The 6,000-nt window shown below is 33.4% G+C and overlaps 1 pseudogene; it reads left to right on the top strand.

Annotated features, from left to right (window-relative positions):
* Positions 1-4,909, top strand: part of LOC100923240 — a 162,297-nt pseudogene extending 157,388 nt beyond the window's left edge.
* Positions 4,910-6,000: the final 1,091 nt, after the last annotated feature.

Consider the following 6,000-nt stretch of genomic DNA (forward strand, 5'->3'; position numbering starts at 1 on the left):
GTGTCCAAACAGTTATTTTGCTGTACAAAAAAATTTGAACTTTGAAATAGTGTACAATTAGCCTGTGAAGGAAATCAAAAATGCAGGTGGGCAAAAACAGAGGGATTGGGAATTCTATGTAGTGGTTCATAGTCATTTCCCAGAGTTCTTTCCCTGGGTGTAGTTAGTTCAGTTCATTACTGCTCTATTGGAACTGATTTGGTTCATCTCATTGTTGAAGATGTCCATCAGAATTGATCATCATATAGTACTGTTGTTGAAGTGTATAATGATCTTCTGGTCCTGCTCATTTCACTCAGCATAAGTTCATATAAGTCTCTCCAGGCCTTTCTGAAATCACTCTGCTGGTCATTTCTTACAGAACAATAATAGAATATTACTTTTTAGAGAAGAATATTACACAGATGTGTAAAGGATGAATTGGAATGAGAAGAGACTTGATTCAGAGAAACCAATAAGGGAACCAGTAATAATGTTCTAGATGAGAAGTGGGTCTGAATTAAGAGATTGTATTAGTGGAGAGAAGGGGCTGAATGTGAGAGCTGTTACAGAAACAGAAGCAAGTTTTGACAATTGATAGAGGAAAACACTAAAATTCTGAGCCTGAATGAACAGGAGGACAGTGCCTTCAATAGTAATGGGAAAATTTGGAAGAGAGGAGGGATAATAAGTTCTGGACATGTTGAGCTTGGAATATATCTGGAACATCTATTCTGAAAAGTGTGACTGACAGTATTGATTCATGCATGACTCAGTCTCAAAGAAAAGGCAGGGGACTGGATACATGAATCTGAAAGTCGCCTACAAAGAGATGATAATTCAACCTGTGGGAGATGATGAAATCACCAAATGAAAGCATATATAGAGAAAAATGAGATATGGGATCAAAGCAGAACTATGGTTAGGAGGCACAGTATAGATGATGAGCCAGCAGAGGAAACAGTCAGACAAGTAGGAGGAGAACCCAGAAAAAAATAGTCACAATAGTCCAAAGAAGAGCACATTCAAGAGAAGGTAATCAATAGTTTCTAATTCATCCAAGAAATCAAGAAAATGAAAACTGAGGGGGAAAAGACCACCAGATGTTTAAGTTAAAAGATCATTGATAACTTGGGAGAGAGCAATTTCAGTTGAGCGATGAATTTAGAAGCCAATTTGCAAAGAACTGGGGAGAGAAAAGGAACTAGAGACAACAAATATAAACAGCTTTTTCTAAAAGTTTTACTAAGAATACCATTACTAAGTTTGTATCCCAAAGAGATTAAAGGGGTGAGGGGAGGAGTATTTGTACAAAAATATTTATAGTAGCTTTTTTATACTGGAAAAGAATTGGAAATGGAGGAATCTATCAATTGGTGAATGGCTAAACTATGGTATATGATTATAATGGAATATCATTGTGTGACAAGAACTAATGAACAGGAAGATTTCAGACAAACCTGAAGAGACATACATGAAGCAAAGCAAAGTAGAATGAGTAGAACCAGTTGAACAATGTACACAATAACAATGCTTAATTCTGAATTGCTTAGGTATATTCAGCAATACAGTGATACAAGAAAATTCCAAGATTCTTGATGAAATGTTATTCATATTCAGATTCTCCGAATGCAAATAAAAGCATATATTTTCCCATTTTTTTGTATTGTTTGGTTGTGTTTGCTTATGTGTGTGTGTTTTTTTTTTTGGTTCTGTGTCTTATTTCATAACATGACTAATATGATTTTTTGCATGATTCACATTGTATAGCCTATACCAAATATCTTACTATCTCAAGGAGGGAGAGGAAAGGGATAGAGAGAGAAAATTGAAATTCAAATTATTTTCAAATGAATGTTAAAAATTATCTTTACGTGAAATTGAGGAAAAAATAATTTTTTTTAATTTGATTGAGAAAGGCAGGAGAGATTTAGAATAATTGAGAGTATAGCAGACTTTAAAGCAAATATTTTAAGGATGGAAAAATGATATGATTGGAGGCAGTAGAAAAGGAAATGGTTCACAGGGAAATGATTTTTCCCCAAAGGAACAAGATTTTAAAAAATTAATCTGTCCATTCTAATGGACTTGGGATGGAAAATGTCATATGCATCAAGAGAGAACTATGAAGACTTGAATGTGTATCAAAGGATAGTATTTTCACCTTTTTCTGTTTGTTTGTCTGTTTGTTTGCTTTTTCTCATGTTTTTCCCCCTTTGGGTCTGATTTTTTTCTTGCACAACATGACAAATATGAAAATGTGTTTAGAAGGATTGTACTTGTTCAACCTATATTGGATTATTTGCTGTCTTTGGGGAGAGAGGAAGGAGGAAGGGAGGAGAAAAAATTTGGAACATAAAAGCTTATAGAAATGAATACAATTATATGCAATTGGAAAAATAAAATACTGTTGAGGGGAAAAAAATTTAATCCGTCTTTCCCACTATCTACTGTCCCTTCTCATTAAGCAAATTTAAAACAAAACCTCCCACCCCAAAATCATTCAATAAATTATCTATATGGTCTGGCAAAATTATTTCTCACATTAGCCATGTCCCAAAATATGTCTCTTCATTTTAATCATTTAATTTAATCATTTCTCTGTCTGGAGTTAGTGGCATGCATTATATTTGTTCTTTTGAACTTATGCTTTATCATTATGGTAATCAGAGTTCTAGTCTTTCAAAGTTGCTTTTCACTATTATATCTTTATCATTATGAATTATTTTCCTAGTTTTGTTCACTACCTTTCTTCAGAATAATTTCCCCATTTCCACTGAAACCATCCATTTAATAATTTCTTATAGAACATAGCTTTTCATTACATTAATATATCAAAATTTGTTTTGCCATTCCCCAATAGGAGAATAGTCCCTTAATTTCCCATTTTGGGTTACTATGAGAAGAGCTGCTATATATTTTTTATACATATAGATCCTTTTAAATTTCATATTTAAATTGGAGTAAAATAAGCATTTCTTTAGCATAAAAAATGACTGCAAATCTATTATAAACAATTTGGTATTCCTTTCAAATATACAATAAATTTTTCATGTTAATTTTTTTTCTTACTTCTTCCTCTCCCCCAGAAATTGCAACTATTAGTCACTTTCTCTCTCTCTCTCTCTCTCTCTATATATATATATATATATATATATATATGTATATAGATAGATAGAAATAGAGATAGAGAGATCTATATATATACATGTATAGATAGATATATATATATAGATATATACACACATATACATATATATAACATATATAAATTATTCTATACATACTTTACTTTTTAGCTCTTTCTCTTTCTTTATTTGTCCTATAGCTAATTTAGGTATTCATAACAGACAAAATCAAGTAGTAGGATATAAAGTAAATCCATATATTGTTAGGAGAGATTTAAGATTAGAGAGTGAATAGTCTTCTGGAGGATGGGATCAAGGGCATATGTAAAGTGCCTGGCCTTGTTGAACAAGCTATGGTATATGATTGTGATGGAATAGTATTGTGTTATAAGAAATGACAAGCAGGTTTAGGATTCCAGTGTGTCCAGTCTGTGTGGGATCTAATTAGAGAGGCAGAGGATCTCTTTCCCATATTCACTGTCAGGGAGTTGGGAGGTCACCATCCCATTTCTGCTATTCCTCTCTCCAACTCTATCTTCTTCCTTGACAGAACAGGGTAACTTCAGAAGCTGTGGTGCTTACTCTGCCTATCCAGATATCACTTTTTAAAGTTGTGTTAAGCTGTCTAAATGGTGTTAGTAGACCTTAGCACTATGATAATTGAGCTGCACCATTATCAATGAAGAGGTTTTAAATGCTACACTATAAGAATAAGAAGTCTGTTATAGCCTTTATTGGAAGCTGATGTTAATATTAAGTTGGTGAAGCAGTTCTGAGAAAATATCAAGTCTGTTATTGATCTTGAAGAAATGGCATCTGGTCTAAACAAAAGAAAAATGATTCAGCATGCTGTATTTAAGCAACTTGTGAAGCTTGTAGACCCTGGAGTGAAAGCCTGGACACCAACCAAAGGAAAACAAATGTTATTATGTTTGTTGGGTTTGCAGGGTAATGGTAAAACCACATGTTCCAAGTTAACCTATTATTACCAGAGGAAAGGTTAGAAGACTTGTTTGATATATGAAGACACATTAAGAGCAGAAACTTTTGACCAACTAAAACAGAATACTACTAAAGCAAGAATTCCTTTCTATGGAACCTTTCCTAATGAAGCCTGTAATCACTGCCTCTGGAAGTATAGAAAAATTCAAAAATGAGAACTCTGAATTTATTATTGTTGATACAAGTGACCATAATAAACAAGAAGATTCTTTGTTTGAAGAAATGTTCCTCGTAGCTAATGCTATACATATGATGTATGTATAGCAATGATAACATTGTTTATGTAGTAGATGCCTCCATTGGTCAAATTTTTGAAGCACAAGTAAGACTTTCAAAGATAAAAATAAATGTAGCCTCTCTAATTGTAACAAAACTTTTTGACCATCCAAAAGATCATGATGCACTTAGTACAATAGCTGCCACAAAATGTCTGATAATTTTCATTGGTACTGGAGAGCATATAGATGACTTTGAATCTTAAAATACAGCTTTTCATCTGCAAATTTCTTGGTATGGATGATATTGAAGGATTAAGATAAAGTCAATGAATTGAAGTTGGATAACAATGAAGCACTTATAGAAAAGTTGGAACATGGTCAGTTTACATTGAGAGATATGTAGGAACAATTCCAAAACATCATGAAAACGGGCCATTTGGTCAAATGTTAGGTATGATCCCTGGTTTGGGAACATAGTTTATGAGTAAAGGCAAAGGACAAGTCAATAATGATAATGGACTCCCCTTTTCTTTTCTTTCCCCCACTTTTTCTGAAAGGATTGAAGAATATATGGGAGTTTGATCTCTTCAGATTTCTTTTCAGACTTCTGAGTTCCTGGGGTTTTCTGGAAATCATATATATATATATATATATATATATATATATATATATTTGCCTAAAAGAACAGCTCTTATTAATTTCTATCTTAAAATTTCACTTGTCAAGTGAAACAAATAGTGACGTAAAATTTGGTATTTAGTTTTTAATTATTTGTCTCAAAATGTAATCATTATATTTGTAAACAGTCTGAGTCAATTGTTACATGATGTTGCAAGAAAAATTCTGTAAATAAACTTTAACGTAGTTGTAATCAAAGGGGTTTGTTAACTTTCTTTGTATTCTGAAATCTTAATTTCCAAAAATGGCATGCAGAAAGGCAAAATGTAGAGCTAATACCATACCTCAAGAATGAAGCTATTTGTGGAAAACAGGGTTAGTGCCTTTAACATGAATTTCTAAAATTGCATGTATCACAGTATAATTAAGATATTTTGCTAAAGAAAATCAGAGCTTTATTTAGAAAATTGTTTCACAACATAAATGTAAAATTTGGTTGTTCTGAAACTATAAGGCAATATACATTAATGTTAGCTGATGTTAGCTTTTTAAGGCCAGATCTAAGGAGAAAAAAAGAAGGAAGGAAGGAAGGAAGGAAGGAAGGAAGAAAGGAAGGAAGGAAGGAAGGAAGGAAGGAAGGAAGGAAGGAAGGAAGGAAGGAAGGAAGGAAGGAAGAAGGAAGGAAGGAAGGAAGGAAGGAAGGAAGGAAGGAAGGAAGGAAGGAAGGAAAGGAGGGAGGGAGGGAGGGAGGGAAGGAGGGAAGGAAGGAGGGAGGGAAGGGAGGGAGGGAGGGAAGGAAGAAATAGTAGAAATCATCTAGGATTAGGGTTTATCAAGGGATGAACTGGACAAGGGGTAGGAGATTTGAGAGTGCATGACAGGTTGAAGATGAATTGGATAACTATAAAATCAAGAAACAAAGGAAGAAAATGAAATTTATTTTGTGATCCAATGACACTAGCCTCTTTGTTGTTTCTTCAATGAGACACTTTAATCCTGACTTCAGTGATTTTCTCTGGCTATCCCCTTTACTTGAAATTCTCTCCCTTCTCTCA

The sequence above is a fragment of the Sarcophilus harrisii genome, chromosome 3 (assembly GCF_902635505.1).
Source record: "Sarcophilus harrisii chromosome 3, mSarHar1.11, whole genome shotgun sequence".
NCBI classification, from domain to species: domain Eukaryota; kingdom Metazoa; phylum Chordata; class Mammalia; order Dasyuromorphia; family Dasyuridae; genus Sarcophilus; species Sarcophilus harrisii.